The sequence below is a fragment of the Triticum aestivum genome, chromosome 7D (genome assembly GCF_018294505.1).
Source record: "Triticum aestivum cultivar Chinese Spring chromosome 7D, IWGSC CS RefSeq v2.1, whole genome shotgun sequence".
Lineage (NCBI taxonomy): Eukaryota > Viridiplantae > Streptophyta > Magnoliopsida > Poales > Poaceae > Triticum > Triticum aestivum.
This window is the reverse complement of record NC_057814.1, coordinates 174,801,692-174,826,757: the sequence shown is the minus strand read 5'-3', so window position 1 is coordinate 174,826,757 and position 25,066 is coordinate 174,801,692.

Below are 25,066 nucleotides of genomic sequence, written 5' to 3'. Positions count from 1 at the left end.
GTGTCCCTTATGTATTCCTCCGGGGTTACGGTTTCAATAACATTAGTTTCAACATTTATGGGATTACCTGAGATATATGTCACGACCGGTTTTTCAATAAAATATTTATTGAGAGACCAATCCCTTTTACGGACCAGTAGAGAAGAATTCCTTCTCACTGGTAGACAATATCTTGGTCATAGAAGAAAAATACCAGGAGTACTGAATATAATACAAGGTTGAGCGGGGACTGCTCAACAATTTATTACATGCACGCCGAAAAGACATAACGGCGGATAGGGTGGAAAAACTACTAACTCACGATAACAACGGTGGTGGAAATATCACAGCGGAGCGGGTGATATGACTCCTGCAAACTACAGCTCTTCGAGCGTCGGGGTGAAGCTCGAGGAGGTTTATTGCGGGTGGCGGAAGCGTATATAATACAAGTGACCAATATCCAGGATCGCACAGGACTGACTGGGATTCCCCTAGGCGTCAGACTCACTATCAAATTCTTCATCCAAGAGATCGCCTTCGTCAACATCTGGCCAAATCAACAAGCCAGGTGAGTACTATGAAAGTACTCGGAAGACAGTTCGGACATAAGATATAACAAATGTAAACATGAAGCATATGAACAGATTAACAAGTGCGTTCAGATATAGAGACAATAATGCATGGGGAAATAACAGAGAAGTCGGGCGGTAGTCCTCCCGAAATCCCAAAATAAATATTGGGTGCCAAACGAGGGTCTGAATGACTCCTCGAGAGGAAACTGCAAGAATAATAATGCCGGTGCCAAACGAGGGTCTGAATGACTCCTCGAGAGGAAACTGCAAGAATAATAATGTCGGTGCCAAACGAGGGTCTGAATGACTCCTCGAGAGGAAACTGCAAGAATAATAATGCCGGTGCCAAACGAGGGTCTGAATGACTCCTCGAGAGGAAACTGCAAGAATAATAATGCCGCAGTCGGGCGTCGGGGCGACACCACATAAAGGGCTTATAACAGAAAAAGAAAGACAATGCGTGCCACAGTCGGACGTCTGAGCGACATCACATAAAGGGCTTATATTGAAAGTAAGAGACAAACATGCCATAGTCGGACGTCTGAGCGACATCACATAAAGGGCTTATATAAATAACTTAGTAGCTCATGAATTTTAAATCATATCATGAGGATAATCAGACATGAGACAAACAACAGGGTTAGTCCATCCACAGGAATAACGTTCAGCCAAGATTTCTACTCTAACTCACTTATCGGAAAGAAGAATATACCACGAGGTTACGACATAGACATGGATACGCTGATCACAATGCTTGACCTCGGATACGAAGACTCGGAAGGATTTGACTCTGCAGAGTTGTACTTTAACCACAGCCAACGGATTTCAGTAGTCACGGGGACTAGTTCCGTTTACGGTGTTTTGCAAGAAACAGATCTAACCAGTACACACCCATTCAACAATCCGAAGCCAGGAATCACCCTCGGCAATGTTCAAGAAAAACCTTGAGACGGGGAGGCTACAACCTCGCGTAGCATGGGATCAAATTTCTATACGCGCGCTCTAAGGGGTGACCCCCTCTCGGTCCCAACCGGAAACACCCATGCCCCCTGACCGGATGACTGGCTTTAATCCAGGGCCATGGAACCATCATCCCGGCCTCTTTGTTTGGTGTGTACACGGAAATAGGTTACCAACTTACTAAACCGCATTCTGGCAGAAAACAAGTGGTAGCACGGAAGGGGGAAGAACGATAACGTGACTCCGTCCACGTTAACGTCGGAATTTGTCGGATGACGCAAGGCTGGTATGCTACAACAGTACCACCTTGCTGCCCTTCATGTCACCACATGATTAGGCCATCTCTCATCAGAGATCATCGCAACTTTGGAACACGCGGGTAGTTGCCTCACAAGCAACGAGATACTCACCGATACTCATATGCCACGCACAACCTTTCACGCAAACATGCAAAACACCTATCATATCAAAGGTTCAAACATGCTTGCCTGGTTCGGAGAAGTCGGAGTCTAGCTCGGCGAAGTTCGCAGCTCCGTCACCTCCTCCGGAACCTACGGTATAGCGAAAAGGCATACTAACGTGAAAACCAACGCGTGCATAAAAGTTGTTCCAAATTTTTTCCAAATAAATCCCATAAAAAACTAGACAAAATTATAAGATTGTCAGAAAAAGAATCACTCAAAAATCACTTTTTATCAAAAAGTTATAAGGGTTTCTGTCCAGGGACTTATCTGTAATGAAACAGAGAAGTTCCAGGGACTTAACTGAGAAAACAGAAAACGGTTCGAATAGAAACGCGCCAGCCCACAGAGAAAACGTACTCTGCCCGAAGGCGCCAACAGAAAACACTTCGGGGGTGAAATAAGAGAGGCTGACGTGGGGGGTCCACATGTCAGGTTTGAAAAACCTCGCCGGCGCCCGAAGGCTGCGGAGGTCGCCGGCGTCGAACCACGGCGAGTCAGGGAGATCACAGTGTACCAAGAGTATCAGCGTGTCCTTCCACGTCGGTGGGTATTGGACTTGGGCGTCGGGGAGCACCGCGTCGATGGCGACACTTTCTCCGGCGGACGGCGGCTCGGGCGATGGTGGGGAACTCCGGTGGTGTGCTGCAAACGTCGAATTGAAGTGCGGGTCAGAAGGAGGGATGTACTAGAGAGCTACTGGCAAGAGATGGGAGGTAGAGGTGCACGCACGGGAGCGAATCGAGCTGGATCCCGTGGCGGGTCGCGGCGGCCGGAGTCGAGGAAGGAGACTCCCTCGGGGCTCTTCTAGTGGCTAGGCAGGGTCTTGGTGGAGTGCAGAGGTGGTGTGGGTACTAGCTGGAGCTCGGGGCCTCTATTTATAGGCGGCTCGAGGGGGTGGCCGTGAACGGGGTTGCTCCGGCGAGCAATTACGGCGAGGCAGTGGCTTGGCAGGGAGTTTAGGTGGCCAGGCAGCATCAGTGAGGTGTACTGGTGCCATTCCTCCGCTAATCCCGGTCGGTCTTGGCGTAATGGTGCCGGTCCACGGTGGGGTGGCCGCACGGGCACGACGGCGGCAGAGAGCGTGCTCCGCGCCCAGCGGTTCACGACGAGGGTGGCAGCGCGCACTGGGGAGTGGAAGACCACGCGGTGATCTCCGGTGGCTTGGGCGGCGCTGGGTGGCGCCGTTTGCGCTGCGCCTCTCTCTGGCGGCCGCAAAGCCGCCGCTGGCATCGGTCACGGGGCGGCGCACCTCCTCCAGCTCGTCGCCGACACCCGCAAGCATCCAGGCGCTCGTGCGGTGCAGAGGACAAGGGGGAGGGGACAGGAAACACGGCGACGCCGAGGCACTGGCGAGATCGACTACGGACACTGAAGAAACGACAGCAACACTCAACTGTTCTCTGTATTTGACTGAACCTGATTTTGACAATGCTCTGCAGGTGTTCGACAGAATGATTTGGTATGAAGAAATTTTTCCTGGGGCTGGGACTTGGTGAGGTGACCTCTCAATGCACCCAGGGGTTGCCTGATTTTTCTCAGAATTTTTGGAGAGGGATTTGAATGAATTTCATCAAATTTGGCAAAACTGGTCCAAACTTGCAGCAAGTATAGTTTGAAAAATTTGAAGTGAAGACCAGTGGATCTTCATGGATCTTGGTTGAGGGTTCAAAGGACTAGGAAGGGAAATTGGTTTGGGGGCAAAAATCAAAACAGAACTGGTAGCTCCTTTGTAAATCTCCAAGGGCTAGAATAGAAGGCAGAAATTGTTTTGATAAGATTTAAATGGAAAATAAATATATGGGGAGGTTCAACTTGCTGGATTTGATGCAAATCATGATCCAAAGATGAGGAAAGGTTTATGAGAGTGGATTTGCACTAGGGTCATGGCAAGAGAGAATTGTTGAAAGGGGCAAGGAATCATCCCAAAAGTCATAGGGCATTTTCAAAGGAATTTTCAAAAGGCATTTTTCCCAAGTGAAAATCATTTTGGTTTGAGTCCAAATAAAAAGAAAGAACCTCCAAGACCAACATCAAGTCTTGGGTAAATCCAAACAAAACCCTTGCCATTTTTTTTTGAAAGGGAGGGTTCTTTTGAAGACAAATTTAAAACACCTCCCTCAAGTCAAATAATTTTTTTGAAAAGGCCAAATAAAATTTTGGGTGTCACAACACCTACCCCCTTAGGAATAATCTCGTCCTCGAGATTTCAGCTGATCCTCGAATAGATATGGATATTCTGCCTGAAGAAAATCTTCCCTTTCCCACGTAGCTTCATCCTCAGTGTGGTTGCTCCACTGAACTCTGAAGAATTTTGTCGTTTTCTGACGGGTCCTCCGTTCAGACACTTCCAATATCTTTACTGGCCTCTCTCTGTAGGTGAGGTCTGGTTGTACATCAATGCTCTCATGAGATACATGCTTCTCCGGGTTACTTACACATTTTCTCAATTGTGAGACGTGGAATACGTCGTGGATGTCTGACAGCTCCTTGGGTAGGTCTAGTTGGTAGGCTACCGTGCCTCTTCGTGCAATTATACAGAATGGTCCAATAAATCTCGGGGCTAGCTTCCCCTTAATTTTGAACCGTTGCAGGCCCCTCATAGGGGACACTCGTAGGTATACGGAATCACCGGGTTCAAAGCTGACCTCACGATGTTTTTGATCGTAGTAGCTCTTTTGTCGGCTCTGTGTTGTCTTGAGTCTGTCCCTGATCTGTTTAACTTTCTCCTCGGCCTCCTTGAGCATGTCTGGGCCGAAGATACGACTGTCACCTGTTTCTGACCAATTTAGTGGGGTACGACACCTCCGTCCGTACAATGCTTCAAAGGGTGCCATTTGCAAGCTGGCTTGGTAACTGTTGTTGTAAGCAAACTCGACATACGGCAAACTCTCTTCCCAACTGGATCCATAGGTGAGCACACAGGCTCTCAGCATATCCTCTAGGATTTGGTTCACACGTTCCGTTTGTCCATCAGTCTGAGGGTGGTACGCTGTACTGAAAGCTAGTTGCGTGCCCAGAGCTTGTTGCATGTGATCCCAAAATTTGGAGACAAATCGGGTACCTCGGTCGGATATTATAGTCTTTGGGACTCCATGTAAACAAACTATACGAGAGAGATAAAGCTTGGCCAGCCTTTGTGTGGAGTAGGTGGTCTTCACGGGAATGAAATGAGCAACCTTGGTTAGCCGGTCTGTGATGACCCATATGGCGTCATTTCCGCGTTGTGATCGAGGTAGTCCGACAATGAAGTCCATCCCTATTTCATCCCATTTCCACTCCGGTATCCTGTTTGGCTGGAGTAGCCCTGCTGGCTTTTGATGCTCGGCCTTGATGCGCTGACATGAATCGCAACAAGCAATAAATGTGGCTATATCCCTTTTCATACCGTGCCACCAAAATCTTTCCTGAATGTCCTTGTACATTTTGGTTCCTCCAGGATGTATCGAGTATGGAGCGGTGTGGCTCTCCGTCAAGATCTGTTGCTTGAGTATGAAGCGGTGTGGCTTTCGGTTAAGATTTGTTGCTTGAGTTCCTCAATGTTAGGTACGCAAAGTCTGTCTCCGTACCATAATATTCCTTCACTGTCTGTGACGAACTCTGAAGCCTTACCAAGGTTCATTTTCTTTCTTATACCTTCGATGCTGGGATGTCCCTGTTGAGCCTTCTTAATTTGTTCCACTAGGGTGGGTTGTATCTCCAGATTTGATATGGTGCCCTCAGAGACTAACACCATGTTGAGCCTAGCGAACTCTTGCTGAAACTCAGGCCTCAAGTTTTGGGGACCGTCGTTGTCCGGGCTGGGGTTTCGACTAAGGGCATCGGCCACTACATTTGCTTTCCCTGGATGGTAGTGAATACCAACATCATAGTCCTTGACCAATTCCAACCAGCGTCGTTGGCGTAAGTTTAGCTCTGGTTGAGTGAAAATATATTTAAGGCTCTTGTGGTCCGTATATATTTCACAGCGATTTCCCAACAGAAAGTGCCTCCACTCCTTGAGTGCATGTATTTCTGCTGCTAGCTCCAAGTCATGTGTTGGGTAATTTTCCTCATGTTTTCGCAGCTGCCTGGAGGCATACGCGACAACTTTGCCATCCTGCATTAGTACGCACCCGAGACCCTTTCGGGACGCGTCACAATACACTTCAAAACTCTTGTGTATGTCTGGCACAGTTAAGACCGGTGCGGTTGTTAGTTTCTTCTTGAGTTCTTGGAAGCTTTTCTCGCATGCTTCCGTCCATATAAATTTCTTGTCTTTCTTGAGCAACTGTGTTATTGGTTTTGCCACAGTGGAGAATCCTTCAATAAATCTTCTGTAATATCCGGCCATTCCCAGGAAACTCCGCACATCTGTCACGTTGGCGGGTGGCTTCTAGTCAAGTATGGCTTTGACTTTCTCTGGGTCTATGGCCACGCCTTCTTGGTTTAATATGTGGCCTAGGAAACCAACTTGTCTTAGCCAAAATTCACACTTGCTAAATGGCATACAACTGATGTTTCCTCAGCTCTCCCAAAACAATTCTGAGATGCTCAGCATGCTCTTCCGGTGTCCTTGAGTAAACCAGAATATCGTCAATGAACACCACAACAAATTTTTCCATGAATTTCATGAACACTTTGTTCATGAGGTGGACGAAATATGCGGGGGCGTTCGTTAGTCCAAAAGGCATCACTGTGAACTCATATAACCCATATCTGGAAGTGAATGCTGTCTTGGGGATATCTTTTGTCCGTACTTTCAATTGGTGATATCCTGATCTCAAATCAATTTTTGAGAACACCTTGGCTTGTGCGAGCTGGTCAAACAAATCATTTATCCGTGGCATCGGATATTTGTTTTTGATGGTGACCATATTGAGGGCTCGATAGTCTATACACAGTCTCAGTGTCCCATCCTTTTTCTTGGCGAATAATACTGGCGAACCCCATGGTGAGGAGCTGGCTCGAATAAATCCTTTGTCCAATAATTCCTTTATCTACTTCTTCAACTCCACCAATTCTGAGGGTGCCATTCTATAAGGTTTCTTATAGATGGGAGCGGTGCCAGGTGCTAGTTCGATGCTGAACTCTATCTCTCGGTCTGGTGGCATGCCTGGTAGTTCTTCGGGAAATACGTCAGGGAACTCGCATACCACTGGGACTTTTCTCAGTTCTGATATGTCCACTTTGTTCAGCTTTGGTTGCCGTGACCGTGGCCTTTCTTGAACTGTAACCCTTATTGTCTTGCCGTGATGGTGAGTGAGAATCACGGTCCGATTGAAACAGTCAATGAATCCTTTGTTGGTGGTCAACCAGTCCATCCCTAAAATGACATCCAGTCCTTTATTTTCCAACACAATGAGATTTGCTTGGAACTGTAGTCCTTCGAATTCAATTGTCACTCCTTGGCAGTAACTCTGAGCGATTTGCTTATTCCCGGGGGACTTGATGATCATAGATTTTTCCAAGGGAAGTATCGGAAAACCATGTTGCAAAACAAAACTCTTCGAAACGAACGAATGGGAAGCTCCAGAATCAAACAAAACCGTGGCAGGTACTGTATGACAGGGAACGTACCGAGCACGATGTCTGGGGCATTCTGCGCTTCTTCCCTGGTCACATGGTTCAGGTGACCCTTCCTGTGATTGTTGTTGGGATTGAAATTGTTGCGCTTGGGGGCTGGATTGTTTCCACCATTGTTCGGCTTGGGGGCCGAGTTCCTCGGTTTTGGGCACTGTTTAGCATAGTGCCCTTCTTCTCCACAAGCATAGCATGTGACCCCTGGATGGTACGTGAACTCCTTGTCCCTGGCATGAAACTGTCTGACGGGCCTTAGATCAGTAGTCGTGGATTTCCTTGCTCCTATCCTTGGAACCTCAGTCTTGCTTCGGTTGTTGCGAGCGAGGGTCGTCTTGTCCCTTTTCCGCTTACGGATATCTTCCAGGCTGCGGCGCTCATTCTCCAAGGTGATGGCCTTGTCAACCAGAGTTTTAAAATCCGGGAAAGTGTGTACCACCAGCTGGCATCTTAGGGCTGGTGCCAGGCCGTCCAGGAATTTTTCCATCTTCTTGTTCTCTGTCATGTGCTCGTCGTAGGCATAACGAGATAGCTGGGTAAACTGACCATTGTATTCTGTCACCGACATGCCTCTTTGCTTGAGATCGTCAAATTCTCTCTTCTTGATTTTTATGATGCTCCTGGGGATGTGTGCCCCACGAAAGCCTTCATTGAATTCTTCCCAGGTGATGTTGTGCTCACTGGGATGCATGTGTAGGAAGTTTTCCCACCATGCTGCAGCTGCTCCAGTAAGGTAGTGTGGTGCATAAAGCACCTTCTCATGATCTGAACACTGAGCAATAATCAGCTTCCTTTCGATGTCACGAAGCCAATCGTCGGCTTCTAGCGGCCTATCGGTGTGAGCAAACGTTGAAGGGCGAGTCTTCTGTAACTCAGATAACTTGGAATGAGGTTGATAGGGTTCACGGTGGTTTCCCATATTGATGACGTGATTCATCATCTCTTGGTGCTGTTGCTGGCTTTGTTCGAAGAGACGACATACTTGAGACAGGGCTGCTTCGTTGTCCTGTTGACTGGACTGACCCTGAGTGAAGTTGTTGCTAGTCTGTGTCCCATAAACTTCTTCTGGCCGATTGGGCATGGAACGAGTCCACGGACGAGACATTTTTCCAGTCTGGGGTATTATTTTGCAAAACTCATGAGAAGAACTGTGTGGTACAAGGAAAATCTTGTGAAGGCAAAAACTTAAAAGACCTCAAGATTTTTCAAGAAAGCATAAACGATTTTGCATGGAGACGAACTGCTTAACCCAAATCTTACACGCGAAAAGCAAACACACGATACAGCACTCAGGATGTGCGTACACAATCCCGACATGTTATTTAGACTAGCATACTCCTCCGGAAAACAGCGAACACACTAATACAAACTAGCGTACAGATAAAACACATCAAACAAGCTGACATAACACGCGGCTACTCGGCGCTCTCAGTCGGAGATGGTGACGATGTCCTTTCCCTTGCCGAGGGCAAGACTCAGCGGTGCAGGGGATTCAACCTCCACCTCCTCTCTAGTAGGTTCCTGGCGCGTAGCACTGCGCTGCGGTGATGGTACAGGGGCGACAGGCGGCAGAGCGGGTGCGGCAGGCGGTGCAGCTCTGACTAGAGTAGGAGCGATGACTCGGTCGAACTCCTCAGTGGTAGGCAGACGGCGAGCAGTGGCCAAAACGGCCGGTGCATAAGAGGCTGAAGACGAGACGAATGTCAGAGGCGGTGCTGTGAGGAGAAGCTCCTCCCTGCTGGCAGGACCGCCCCGGACTAAGTCCATGCGGGCAGCCACAAGATCGTCCACGAGGTTGTCGAAAGATTCCTCTAGAGCCTTGAGATACTCCAGAACCATCTCGATGGCTTCATCTCATTCTCCCCGATGGCAGGCGAATGCATAGTGACAAGTGTATGGCACATGGCATGGGAGGTAGCAGTAGCGACGAGTCTTCATCATAGGAAGGATATCCCGGAGGCGAGCTATCGCCTCACGGGCAGCCATCTGCATGGCATGCCTCTCCGTAGGCATGGCCCTTCCCACAAAACGGAAGTGGCGAGACGCAGAACGTCCTCCCTTGAATTGCACCACGGCTTGGTGCATAGACACGTCGTCGCTGAGCTTGTGCTGGTAAAGTGTGAACTCCGGGCGAGTTGCCGGCCCGATCGCGAGCTTGGTGATGGAGACGAGGAGTTTGACAAACCCCTCGGGCACGTTCGTGAACACTCGAGTCTCGCAGCTGCTGCCAGCGATCTACAAAAGTAGGCAAAAGTTCTGAGTAGTCATGTCATAAATTTATGATGACCAACAGAAAATAGCTACAATTGCAAAATGCTGAAAAGCACAAAAGACGCTAATAACCGATTAGCGATCGCACCTAGTGGCTTCCTATAGTCAGCCTGGCTCTGATACCAAGCTTGTCACGACCGGTTTTTCAATAAAATATTTATTGAGAGACCAATCCCTTTTACGGACCAGTAGAGAAGAATTCCTTCTCACTGGTAGACAATATCTTGGTCACAGAAGAAAAATACCAGGAGTACTGAATATAATACAAGGTTGAGCGGGGACTGCTCAACAATTTATTACATGCACGCTAAAAAGACATAACGGCGGATAGGGTGGAAAAACTACTAACTCACGATAACAACGGTGGTGGAAATATCACAGCGGAGCGGGTGATATGACTCCTGCAAACTACAGCTCTTCGAGCGTCGGGGTGAAGCTCGAGGAGGTTTATTGCGGGTGGCGAAAGCGTATATAATACAAGTGACCAATATCCAGGATCGCACAGGACTGACTGGGATTCCCCTAGGCGTCGGACTCACTATCAAATTCTTCATGCAAGAGATTGCCTTCGTCAACATCTGGCCAAATCAACAAGCCAGGTGAGTACTATGAAAGTACTCGCAAGACAGTTCGGACATTAGATATAACAAATTTAAACATGAAGCATATGAACAGATTAACAAGTGCGTTCAGATCTAGAGACAATAATGCATGGGGAAATAACAGAGAAGTCGGGCGGTAGTCCTCCCGAAATCCCAAAATAAATATTGGGTGCCAAACGAGGGTCTGAATGACTCCTCGAGAGGAAACTGCAAGAATAATAATGCCGGTGCCAAACGAGGGTCTGAATGACTCCTCGAGAGGAAACTGCAAGAATAATAATGCCGCAGTCGGGCGTCGGGGCGACACCACATAAAGGGCTTATAACAGAAAAAGAAAGACAATGCGTGCCACAGTCAGACGTCTGAGCGACATCACATAAAGGGCTTATATTGAAAGTAAGAGACAAACATGCCACAGTTGGACGTCTGAGCGACATCACATAAAGGGCTTATATTCATAACTTAGTAGCTCATGAATTTTAAATCATATCATGAGGATAATCAGACATGAGACAAACAACAGGGTTAGTCCATCCACAGGAATAACGTTCAGCCAAGATTTCGACTTTAACTCACTTATCGGAAAGAAGAATATACCACGAGGTTACGACATAGACATGGATACGCTGATCATGATGCTTGACCTCGGATACGAAGACTTGGAAGGATTTGACTCTGCAGAGTTGTACTTTAACCACAGCCAACGGATTTTAGTAGTCACGGGGACTAGTTCCGTTTACGGTGTTTTGGAAGAAACACACCTAACCAGTACACACCCATTCAACAATCCGAAGCCAGGAATCACCCTCGGCAACGTTCAAGAAAAACCTTGAGACGGGGAGGCTACAACATCGCGTAGCATGGGATCAAATTTCTATACGCGCGCTCTAAGGGGTGCCCCCCTCTCGGTACCAACCGAAAACACCCATGCCCCCTGACCGGATGACTGGCTTTAATCCAGGGCCATGGAACCATCATCCTGGCCTCTCTGTTTGGTGTGTACATGGAAAGAGGTTACCAACTTACTAAACCGCATTCTGGCAGAAAACAAGTGGTAGCACGAAAGGGGGAAGAACGATAACGTGACTCTGTCCACGTTAACGTCGGAATTTGTTGGATGACGCAAGGCTGGTATGCTACAACAGTACCACCTTGCTGCCCTTCATGTCACCACATGATTAGGCCATCTCTCATCAGAGATCATCGCAACTTTGGAACACACGGGTAGTTGCCTCACAAGCAACGAGATACTCACCGATACTCATATGCCACGCACAACCTTTCACGCAAACATGCAAAACACCTATCATATCAAAGGTTCAAACATGCTTGCCTAGTTCGGAGAAGTCGGAGTCTAGCTCGGCGAAGTTCGCAGCTCCGTCACCTCCTCCGGAACCTACGGTATAGCGAAAAGGCATACTAACGTGAAAACCAACGCGTGCATAAAATTTGTTCCAAAAATTTTCCAAATAAATCCCATAAAAAACTAGACAAAATTATAAGATTGTCAGAAAAAGAATCAATCAAAAATCACTTTTTATCAAAAAGTTATAAGGGTTTCTGTCCAGGGACTTATCTGTAATGAAACAGAGAAGTTCCAGGGACTTAACTGAGAAAACAGAAAACAGTTCGAATAGAAACGCGCCAGCCCATAGAGAAAACAAACTCTGCCCGAAGGCGCCAACAGAAAACGCTTCGGGGGTGAAATAAGAGAGGCTGACGTGGGGGGTCCACATGTCAGGTTTGAAAAACCTCGCCGGCGCCCGAAGGCTGCGGAGGTCGCCGGCGTCGAACCACGGCGAGTCAGGGAGATCGGAGTGTACCAAGAGTATCAGCGTGTCCTTCCGCGTCGGTGGGTGGTGGACTTGGGCGTCGGGGAGCACCGCGTCGATGGCGACACTTTCTCCGGTGGACGGCGGCTCGGGCGATGGTGGGGAACTCCGGTGGTGTGCTGCAAACTTTGAATTGAAGTGCGGGTCAGAAGGAGGGATGTACTAGAGAGCTACTGGCAAGAGATGGGAGGCAGAGGTGCACGCACGGGAGCGAATCGAGCTGGATCCCGTGGCGGGTCGCGGCGGCCGGAGTCGAGGAAGGAGAGTCCCTCGGGGCTCTTCCAGTGGCTAGGCAGGGTCTTGGTGGAGTGCAGAGGTGGTGTGGGTACTAGCTGGAGCTCGGGGCCTCTATTTATAGGCGGCTCGAGGGGGTGGCCGTGAACGGGGTTGCTCCGGCGAGCAATTATGGCGAGGCAGTGGCTTGGCAGGGAGTTTAGGTGGCCAGGCAGCATCAGTGAGGTGTACTGGTGCCGTTCCTCCGCTAATCCCGGTCAGTCTTGCCGTAATGGCGCCGGTCCACGGTGGGGTGGCCGCACGGGCACGACGGCGGCAGAGAGCATGCTCCGCGCCCAGCGGTTCACGACGAGGGTGGCAGCGCGCACTGGGGAGTGGAAGACCACGCGGCGATCTCCGGTGGCTTGGGCGGCGCTGGGTGGCGCCGTCTATGCTACGCCTCTGTCTGGCGACCGCAAAGCCGCCGCTGGCGTCGGTCATGGGGCGGCGCACCTCCTCCAGCTCGTCGCCGACGCCCGCAAGCATCCAGGCGCTCGTGTGGTGCAGAGGACAAGGGGGAGGGGACAGGAAACACGGTGACGCCGAGGCACTGGCGAGATCGACTACGGACACTAAAGAAACGACAGCTACACTGAACTGTTCTCTGAATTTGACTGAACCTGATTTTGACAATCCTCTGTAGGTGTTCGACAGAATGATTTGGTATGAATTTTTCCTGGGGCTGGGACTTGGTGAGGTGACCTCTCAATGCACCCAGGGGTTGCCTGATTTTTCTCAGAATTTTTGGAGAGGGATTTGAATGAATTTCATAATTTGGCAAAACTGGTCCAAACTTGCAGCAAGTATAGTTTGAAAAATTTGAACTGAAGACCAGTGGATCTTCATGGATCTTGGTTGAGGGTTCAAAGGACTAGGAAGGGAAATTGGTTTGGGGGCAAAAATCAAAACAGAACTGGTAGCTCCTTTGTAAATCTCCAAGGGCTAGAATAGAAGGCAGAAATTGTTTTGATAAGATTTAAAAGGAAAATAAATATATGGGGAGGTTCAACTTGCTGGATTTGATGCAAATCATGATCCAAAGATGAGGAAAGGTTTATGAGAGTGGATTTGCACTAGGTTCATGGCAAGAGAGAATTGTTGAAAGGGGCAAGGAATCATCCCAAAAGTCATAGGGCATTTTCAAAGGAATTTTCAAAAGGCATTTTTCCCAAGTGAAAAGCATTTTGGTTTGAGTCCAAATAAAAAGAAAGAACCTCCAAGACCAACATCAAGTCTTGGGTAAATCCAAACAAAACCCTTGCCAAATTTTTTTTTGAAAGGGAGGGTTCTTTTGAAGACAAATTTAAAACACCTCCCTCAAGTCAAATAAATTTTTTGAAAAGGCCAAATAAAATTATGGGTGTCACAATATAATGTTTGATTCTTTGACCGTTCACCACCTTCAGATTTGTGCCTTCGAAGTTGTTGATTTTTATGGCACCGGAACGATAGACCTCCTCGATAACGTAAGGACCTTCCCACTTAGAGAGAAGTTTCCCTGCAAAAGATCTTAAATGAGAGTTGTATAGCAAAACATATTCACCTACATTAAACTCATGTTTTTGCATCCTTTTGTCATGCCATCTTTTAACCTTTTCTTTAAACAGTTTGGCATTCTCATAAGCTTGGGTTCTCCATTCATCAAGTGAGCTAATGTCAAATAGCCTCTTCTCACTAGCAAGTTTGAAATCATAATTGAGCTCTTTAATGGCCCAATATGCCTTATGTTCAAGTTCGATAGGTAAGTGACATGCTTTTCCATAAACCATTTTATACGGAGACATACCCATAGGATTTTTATATGCAGTTTTATAGGCCCATAATGCATCATCAAGTTTCTTGGAGCAATTCTTTCTAGATCTATTAACAGACTTTTGGAAAATTAATTTAATCTCTCTATTACTCAATTCTACTTGACCACTAGATTGTGGGTGGTAAGGAGATGCAATTCTATGATTAACATCATACTTAGCAAGCATCTTACGAAAAGCACCATGAATAAAATATTAACCACCATCATTCATTAAGTATCTAGGGACTCCAAAACTCAGAAAAATAACCTCTTTAAGCATCTTAATAGAGGTGTTATGATCAGCACTACTAGCTGGAATAGCTTCTACCCACTTAGTAACGTAATCAGCATCAACTAAAATATGTGTATAGCCATTAAAGGAAGGAAACGGTCCCATATAATCAAAGCCCCAAACATCAAATGGTTCAATAACAAGTGAATAGTTCATATGCATTTCTTGACGTCTACTAATATTACCAATTCTTTGACATTCATCACAAGACAAGACAAACTTACGGGCATCTTTAAAGAGAGTAGGCCAATAAAAACCGGATTGCAATACCTTATGTGCCGTTCTATCTCCAGCGTGGTCTCCTCCATAAGCCTCAGAGTGACACTTGCGTAGGGTCTGTTCCTGTTCATGCTCAGATACAGAACTTCTAATAACACCATCTACTCCTTCTTTATAAAGGTGTGGGTCAACCCAGAAGTAATGTCTTAAATCATAGAAAAACTTTTTCTTTTGCTGGTATGTGAAACTAGGTGGTATAAATTTAGCAACAATGTAATTAGCATAATCAGCATACCATGGAGCAGTACGAGAAGCATTTATGACAGCTAATTGTTCATCAGGAAATCTATCATCAATAGTTAATGGGTCATCAAGAACATTCTCTAACCTAGATAAGTTGTCTGCAACGGGGTTCTCAGCTCCCTTTCTATCAATAATATGCAAATCAAATTCTTTTAGCAAGAGAACCCATCTAATAAGTCTAGGTTTAGCATCTTTCTTTTCCATAAGATATTTAATAGCAGCATGATCAGTGTGAACAATAACTTTGGAATCAACAATATAAGGTCTGAACTTATCACAAGCAAATACAACTGCTAAAAATTTCTTTTCAGTAGTAGCATAATTTCTCTGGGCACTGTCTAGAGTTTTACTAGCATATTGGATAACATTTAATTTCTTATCAACTCTTTGTCCTAGAACAACACCTACAGCATAATCACTAGCATCACACATAATTTCAAAGGGTAAATTCCAATCAGGTGGCTGAACAATAGGTGCAGAAATCAAGGCTTTCTTAAGTATTTCAAATGCTTCTACACAATCATCATCAAAGATAAAAGGAACATCTTTTTGTAAGAGATTATTCAGAGGCCTAGAAATTTTAGAGAAGTCCTTAATGAACCTCCTATAAAAACTGGCATGACCAAGGAAACTTCTTATACCTTTGATGTCCTTAGGACACGACATCTTTTCAATAGCATCAACTTTAGCTTTATCAACTTCAATACCTCTCTCAGAAATTTTATGCCCCAAGACAATACCTTCATTAACCATAAAGTGTCACTTCTCCCAATTCAAGACAATATTAGTTTCTTCACATCTCTGCAAAACTCGATCAAGGTTGCTCAAGCAATCATCAAAAGAAGTTCCATATACGAAGAAATCATCCATAAAAACCTCAACAATCTTTTCACAAAAATCAGAGAATATAGCCATAAGGCATCTTTGAAAGGTAGCAGGTGCATTGCATAAACCAAAAGGCATAAGCAAAGGTACAGAAAGGGCAAGTAAAAGTGGTATTTTCTTGATCCTCTTTTGACACAGGTATTTGTGAGAAACCAGAGTAACCATCTAGAAAGCAAAAATGTGTATGTTTGGATAATCTTTCTAGCATTTGATCAATAAAAGGTAAAGGGTAATGATCCTTTTTAGTAGCTTTATTTGGTTTACGGAAATCAATTACCATTCCATAACCTGTAACAATTCTTTGTGGGATCAATTCATCTTTATCATTAGGAACAACAGTAATACCTCCCTTCTTAGGGACACAATGGACATGACTTACCCACTAACTATCAGCAACGGGATAAATTATACCTGCCTCCACAAGCTTTAGTATTTCTTTTCTTACCTCTTCTTTCATCTTAGGATTTAACCGTCGTTGGTGATCAACAACCGGTTTAGCGTCTTTGTCCAATTTAATTTTGTGTTGGCATAGAGTGGGACTAATGCCCTTAAGATCATCAAGAGTATATCCAATAGCAGGATGGTGCTTCTTCAGAGTTTTCAATAATTTCTCTTCTTCTTGCTCAGAAAGGTTAGCACTAATAATAACAGAGTATATCTTCTTTTCATCAAGATAAGCATATTTAAGAGTATCAGGTAATGGTTTAAGCTCAAATACGGGATCACCCTTGGGTGGAGGAGGATCCCCTAGAATTTCAACAGGCAAGTTGTGTTTCAAAATAGGTTCCCGTTTAAAGAATACTTCATCTATTTCCGTTCGTTCATTCATAAACATATCATTTTCATGGTCTAGCAAATATTGTTCTAAAGGATCATTAGGAGGCACGGCAATAGAAGCAAGACCAATAATTTCATCTTTACTAGGCAATTCTTTATCATGGGGTTGTCTACGGAATTTAGCAAAATTAAACTCATGAGACATATCCCCTAAACCAATAGTAACAACATCCTATTTGCAATCTATCTTAGCATTAACAGTATTCAAGAAGGGTCTACCAAATATAATGGGACAAAAGTCATCTTGTGGGGAACCAAGAACAAAAAAATCATGTAGCGACCAGACCTCAAATGGCCTCTGCTGCTGTGCACCAGTGTCATCCCTGGATCAGTAATGCTGACACGCACAGTACAAATGGAGGATTTATAACAGAGTAGCAATCACACACTTATTACATCGAATATCTCCAAAGAGATTAAGAATAAACATGGCTTAAGGCCATCTAATAACGATAACAGCGGAAGACTTGGAAGATAAGTGAGTCCATCAACTCCAGCGGCATCACTGAGTATAAGACCACGACCTAAGGCACCTTACTCGTCGTCTGAAAAGTCTGCAACATGAAACGTTGCAGCCCGAAAACGGGTCAGCACATAGGATATGCTGGCAAAGCAACACATAGAGAGCAATGAACAATGATAAGGCTATACTATATGCATATATGGCTGGTGGAAAGGCTCTATGGTTACAGTTTTTGCGAAAAGCAAGTTTTATCCTACTGCGGAGGAATAAATTTTATTTAACTATCATGGTGGTTGAAACATTGAGAAGGTACCTCCAACTCAATCCCAATTAATTAACATCATTAACCCAACAAAATTAATTATAAGTATCACGGTGATGAGATTCAAATGATAATCCAGGTACTAGATACTCAAGTTGTCCATAACCGGGGACACGGCTAATCATGATCAGTTTGTACACTCTGCAGAGGTTTGTGCACTTTTCCCCACAAGACTCGATCGCCTCCGCTTGATTCTCGCACTACATGATGTTTGAGAAACGGATGACCGAGACACAGTCTTTCAGAAACAGTCACTCTCTACTCTGGATGGACCGGTACACCTACTTTCCCCTACATCTGCTAGTCCACCTCTTCAAGAGATCCTGTAACCTACTCAGCTATGCTAGAGCCCATAATAGCTTGCGGCTGCACACGGAAGTTTCTAGCATGAATAATCTTATGATCCCTTTGAGTCTGGGTGGTGGACCTTATACATACAGACAACACTGGGTTCTCCAGGTGCCTCAATCCACCCAGATGTGAGTTTTAGTTGCCACCTTAAGTTGAACCATTATTAAACAATCTCACATCTGTCATGGATATCTCTCAAACCCAATCCACGTCTACGCATAGCATGGCAATAATAAAAGCAACGTAGAAGTAACTCCCAAGGGTTTGATAGATAACAGGTAATAGGTACTACCTCAAGTACTTCCCAATACCCACAGTTTAATTAGATCCTAATCATGCAATGTGTTTGAGGAAATAAATCTAATGCAATAAAACTGGGTATGAACGGGGTATGATCAAAGTGTTACTTGCCTTGCTGATGATCCGCAAAACCTAGCGAGTCGAAGTAACAAGCGGCACACTCCGGATACTCTATCGCAAACAAACAAGCATACAATCAGTACTCATGTAATGCACAGGTAAAACTCGAAAGAAAGATCCAACCAGAAAGTTCAACTTAAGAACTCCGGTTTGCAAAAATAATCAACTCGAAAGAAACAACGAAAGTCAAACGGCGAAGGAAAGAAACTTCGTTTGCTAATCTGGATCTAGGTCAAATTTTACTGTAGCTCGTGGCGGGGCTCCGGCGAGGGGCTCCGACGGGCGGGGCTCGGCGGCGAGGGTGCGGGGCTCGGGGGCGGCGGCTTCCGCGGCGAGGGGCTCCGGCTCGGGGGCTCCCGACGGCGCGCGGCGAGGCAACGACGGCGGCGGCGGCGGGCTAGATGCGGCGGCGGCGGGCGGCTCCTCCGGCGGCGATGGTGACGAAAACGGAGGGGGGTATATATGGAGGGGGGCTTGGGGAAGGGGGCACCGAGGCGGCGGCGGCTCCCGTGGCGAGCTCGGACTCCGGCGGCGCGTGCTCCCGTGCGGGGAGAGGAAGCCGCGAGGCGGGCCGTCGGCTGGGCCTTTGGCCCAGTCGGCGCGGGCGCGTATATTTTTTTTTAAAAAAATATGTTCCGCGGAAAATATTGCGTAGAAAAATAAATAAAAATCAGAAAAATATGAAATAAATTTTCCCCGTCTAGTTAGAAATTCTAGAATAGGGTGAACATTTTTAAAATCAAAAATAAATATTTTGAAAACATGCATATTTTTAAATGCAATAAAAATTTGCAAATAAAATCCGATTAAATTCCAAATAATGATTTTAACATTTTTCCTCCAGTATTTCAATTGTTTTGGAGAAGTCATATTTTCTCCTCTCGTTTATTTAAAATTGAAATATTTTTCCGGAGAGAAAAATAATTAAAAATCCCAATCCTCGTTTGAAAAATCAAATAAGAAAATTCGTGAAAATCCCCAACTCTCTCCGAGGGTCCTTGAGTTGCTTAGGATTTATCGAGGATTTGTCAAAATGCAACAAAACATGATATACAAATGATGATCTATGTATAACATTCCAAATTGAAAATTTGGGATGTTACAAACCTACCCCCCTTAAGATGAATCTCGCCCTCGAGATTCGGGTTGGCTAGAAAACAGGTGGGAGTGGTTTTTCTGTAGATCTTCCTCTCGCTCCCAGGTGGCCTCATCTTCGGTGTGGTGACTCCACTGAACTTTGCAAAACTTAATAACCTTGCTGCGGGTAACTCGGCTGGCATACTCGAGAATCTTAACTAGCTTCTCCTCATAGGTCAAATCACTTTCCAACTGAATCGCTTCCAGTGGCACATTATCTCTCAGTGGTATCTCAGCCATCTCTGCGTGGCACTTCTTCAACTGCGAAACGTGAAATACATCATGTACTTTAGACAATCCTTCGGGCAATTCCAGCTTGTAGGCAACTTCTCCCATACGTTCCAACACTTTGTATGGTCCGATAAAACGAGGCGCTAACTTTCCCTTAACTCCAAAGCACTTTACTCCTCGTAGTGGTGATACTCGAAGATACACTCTGTCTCCGATTTCGTGAACTGCCTCCTTGCGTTTAGAATCAGCATAACTCTTCTGCCTGGACTGGGCTACCTTGAGCCTATCGCGAATCAACTTCACTTTCTGTTCAGACTCCCTAATCAAATCTGGTCCAAACAACTGACGGTCTCCAACTTCGTCCCTGTGTTCTACACCTCCTTCCGTACAAAGCTTCGAAAGGGGCCATCTTCAAACTGGTTTGATAACTGTTGTTATAAGAAAACTCCGCATATGGCAAATTGTCGTCCCAACTTGATCCATAATCTAGTGCACATGCTCTCAACATGTCCTCCAAAATCTGGTTGACTCTCTCGGTCTGTCCATCTGCCTGCGGGTGAAATGCTGTACTAAATTCCAGCCTGGTTCCCAATGTTTCATGTAGCTGCTTCCAAAACTTCGAGGTAAATTGGGTTCCTCTATCTGATACAATGGTCCTCGAAACTCCATGCAAACATACAATTCTGGTCATGTATATCTTTGCCAACTTAGCACTGGTGTAAGTCGTCTTCATTGGAATGAAATGAGCCACTTTCGTCAAACGGTCGACTACAACCCATATCGAGTCATAGCCTGAACGAGTCCTGGGTAATCCTGTGATAAAATCCATGCCTATTTTATCCCACTTCCATTCGGGTATCGGCAGTGGCTGTAGCAATCCTGCTGGCTTCTGATGCTCTGCCTTCACTCTCTGACATACATCACAAACTGCTACAAACTCCGCAATATCCTTCTTCATTCTGGTCCACCAGAAGGTATTCTTTAAATCCAAATACATCTTGGTATTCCCTGGGTGAATCGAGTACGGTGAATCATGGGCTTCTTGCAAAATCAACTTCCTGATCTCCGGATCATTTGGCACATATACACGGTCCTCGAACCATAAGGTATCGTGCTCATCCTCACGAAATCCCTTGGCTTTTCCTTTGCTCATCTTCTCCTTTATCTCTTCAATCTCCTTGTCTGACTTCTGAGCTTCTCTGATCCTTTCCATCAAGGTAGAATGAATCTCCAATGTCGCTAAATAGCCTCTAGGGACTATCTCCAAACATAGCTCGCGTAAGTCCTCGGCTAACTCCTGAGGTAACTCTCCTGTCATGATGGTGTTGACATGACTCTTGCGGCTCAACGCGTCTGCTACTACGTTAGCCTTTCCAGGGTGATAATGCAATCTCATATCATAATCTTTGATGAGCTCCAACCATCTCCTCTGTCTGAGGTTTAACTCCTTCTACGTGAAAATGTACTTCAAACTCTTGTGATCCGTGTACACCTCACAATGGTTTCCGATGAGAAAATGTCTCCATGTCTTCAATGCATGCACCACGGCTGCTAACTCCAAATCGTGCGTAGCGTAATTCTTCTCATGGGCTTTAAGTTGTCGTGAAGCATACGAAACAACTCTTCCTTCCTGCATAAGCACTGCTCCAAGTCCTCGACGAGAAGCGTCGCAATAAACTTCATAGTCCTTGCGTTGATCGGGCAGAATCAACACTGGTGAGGTAACCAATCGTTTCTTCAACTCCTGGAAACTAGCTTCACATTCCTCAGTCCAATTAAATTTGGTGTCCTTCTTCAATAGCTCAGTCATGGGCTTAGCAATCCTTGAGAAATTCTCGATAAATCTCCGGTAGTATCCTGCGAGTCCAAGAAAACTCCGGATTTCTCCAGCTGTTGTGGGCGATTCCCAACTCGTCACTGTGTCAATCTTGGCAGGGTCTACTGCTATTCCTTCTCCAGAAATAACATGTCCAAGGAATCCAACTTCCTTCAACCAAATCTCGCATTTGCTGAACTTGGAATATAACTGATGTTCCCTGAGCTTCTCAAGTACCAATCGTAGATGCTCCTCATGATCTTCTTCATCCTTGGAAAAGATTAAAATATCATCAATGAACACCACGACAAACTTATCCAAAAACTCCATAAACACTTTGTTCATCAGGTTCATGAAATAGGCCGGTGCGTTTGTCAGTCCAAATGACATAACGGTATACTCATACAATCCATATCTGGTGGTAAATGCTGTCTTGGGTATATCCTGCTCTCGAATCTTTAACTGATGGTATCCTGATCGTAGATCGATCTTGGAAAATACTTTAGCTCCTTGCAGGCGGTCAAACAAATCATTGATCATCGGCAGTGGGTACTTGTTTTTGATGGTCACTTCATTCAATCCTCGGTAATCAACAACCATCCGTAGTGATCCATCTTTCTTCTCTACTAGAAGTACTGGTGATCCCCAAGGTGACGAACTTGGGCGAATATAGCCTTTATCCAGTAACTCCTTGATCTACTTCTTAATTTCCTCCAAATCCTTTGCGGGCATCCTGTACGGTCTCTTAGATATTGGCCCTGTGCCTGGCAAAAGTTCAATCAAGAACTCAATGTCTCTATCTGGTGGCATGCCTGGCAACTCTTCTGGAAATACATCCGGATAATCCTTCACCACTGGTACTTCCTCCTGTACAACTCCTGATAAGGAATTCACTTGAGTCCTCTTCGGCATATGCCTGGATACATACTTGATCCTTTTTCCTTCCGGGGTGGTAAGCAAAATAGTCTTGCTGGCACAATCGATGTTTCCTCCATACAACGATAGCCAATCCATTCCCAAAATCACATCCAAACCTTGCGATTCCAAAACAATGAGGTCTGAGGGGAAAACATGCCTTCCAATGGCCAACGGTATCTTAAAACATCCTTGGGTGGCCATATACTCTGCTCCTGGCGAGGTTACTAACATGGGGCTTTGAGAACTTGGGTGGACATCTTAAACTTGTTTACGAATCCCCTTGATATGTATGAATGCGATGCACCAGTATCGAAAAGAACAGTTGCAGTAAATGACTTAACCAAAAACTTACCTATTACTGCATCAGGCTGAGCTTCAATCTCCTCCACGCTCACGTGGTTCACATGTCCTTTGTTGAACGGGTTCGGCTTCTTCCCAGAGCTTCCATTGCCGTTTCCATTTTGGGCTTCGGGACAATCAGTTGCATAATGTCCCGTCTTCTGGCACTTGAAACAAGTAATGTGACTTAGATCTCTCTTAGTTGGGGTAGATGGGTTGGTGCGGTTCTGTCCGTTTCCTCCTCCATTCCCATTACCATTCTTGGAGCCATTATGGTTGTGCGAACTACCTCCTCCATGGGTATGCTGAAACTGTCCTCCCGGCTTCGGGGTAAATCGTGGCTTCTGCTGGGCTCCAGAATTATACTTCCCTTGTCCATACTTCCTCTTGCGGTTTTCAATCTGCTGTTGCTTCCCTTCTATCATGAGAGCTCTATCTACCAACTCTTGGTAGTTGTTGAAAGTTGCTACCATCAACTGCATACTCAGCTCATCATTCAATCCTTCCAGAAACTTTTCCTGCTTGGCTGCATCCGTAGCAACGTCATCTCGTGCATAACGTGCCAACTTACTGAAATCTTCCACATACTGGCCTACGATGCATCCTCCTTGGCGTAGGTTGCGAAACTCACGCTTCTTCATAGCCATAGCTCCTGCTGAAACATGAGCTGTACGGAAAGCTTGCTGAAACTGGTCCCATGTGACAGTGTCAATAGGGTGCGTGGTTGTATAATTCTCCCACCATGATGCTGCGGGTCCATCAAGCTGATGTGCGGCCAAACGAACTCTTTCCGCATCTATGCATCCTGCAGTGGTCAACTCCCTTCCAACTTTGCGGAGCCAATCATCTGCAAAAATCGGCTCGGTGCTACTGGAAAACACCGGCGGGTTTAGCCTTAAGAAACGGGCTAAGTGGTCAACAGGTGGTGGTGGCGGTGGGTTGTTGTTGTTGTTGTTGCCTTCGTTCTGAACTAACACTTGCATCAGGGCATTCTGTTGCTGAATCAACTGGGTGATCTCTGGCGGGAAAACAAATCCGGTGTCGCGTCTCGGAGGCATCTGATAGGTTTAGAAAAGATGAGAATTAAGAATAGAATGAGGTCTAGAGAGAAAACACTACCCATATGCTCATGAGACAAATTCAATCAATATCACTCAATCAATCCAAACAAGGCAAAACAATCGATCTAACTAGCGTTACAAAGTGCTTGAGCTATACTACTAAATTGGGGAAAAACTACTACTGATATGGTAGTCTACTAAAAATTCTGATCCGTTGAAGACTCCATGATGTCTGTTCCAGCTTCATCAATCCATTCGTCTTCACTTGGTTCCGAGTCGGTGTCGTCGATGATGATGTAGTTATCCGGACAAGTGCATTCGTCGACTTCTGCTTTTGGCACTAGATTTCCCATGAATGTTCCAATCTTATTCTCTAGGTCGTCAATCTTCCCGACTAGTGCGTTGATTTCTTCCAAATAGTCTTCGCGTGTAGTCTTGAGTTCTTCTTGGAGTTCCTTGATCTTCGTGAATGCCTTCTTCAGTTCTTCCTTGTCCGTGCATATCTGATTCTCCTGGCGTCGAATATGTTGGTTCTGCTCCTGGATGAAAGCTGCAATTGATCCATCCTTCTTGGTCTTGATCATCTCCCATTGCGCGTCTCGACGTCCACAAATCTGAAAAATCGTATCCTTAAGCTCCTGGTGATAGACTTCTCCAATGCGTCCCATGGAGATGTGTGCGGCCATGCTCTTCCCTAAACTCCAACTTGGTGCTTCGAAAACCAATCTCATGGGTTCCGTAATTGGCGCAAACGTTCTTCCTAGAACGATAACTTGAATCTTCCAGCTCTCCTCTTCGGGTAATGTAGCTTTGTAGGTTCCGGTGACGCTTGGTATTCCTATGTTCAAGTACTTGGTGACTTCCTTCAAATGTCTTCCAAACGGCGTATCTTCATCTGGTTACATGAACTTGCTCCTTGCATTCGCCATTCCTAAAAGAGTAGAAAGTGGAGAGGGGTCAGAAATGAGAAGAGAGAAGTTTTCTAGGGCTTAAGCTTAGTGGTCGTGTCCTATAGTCAGCGTGTGCTCTGATACCAACTTTGTAGCGACCAGACCTCAAATGGCCTGTGCTGCTGTGCACCAGTGTCATCCCTGGATCAGTAATGCTGACACGCACAGTACAAATGGAGGATTTATAACAGAGTAGCAATCACACACTTATTACATCGAAT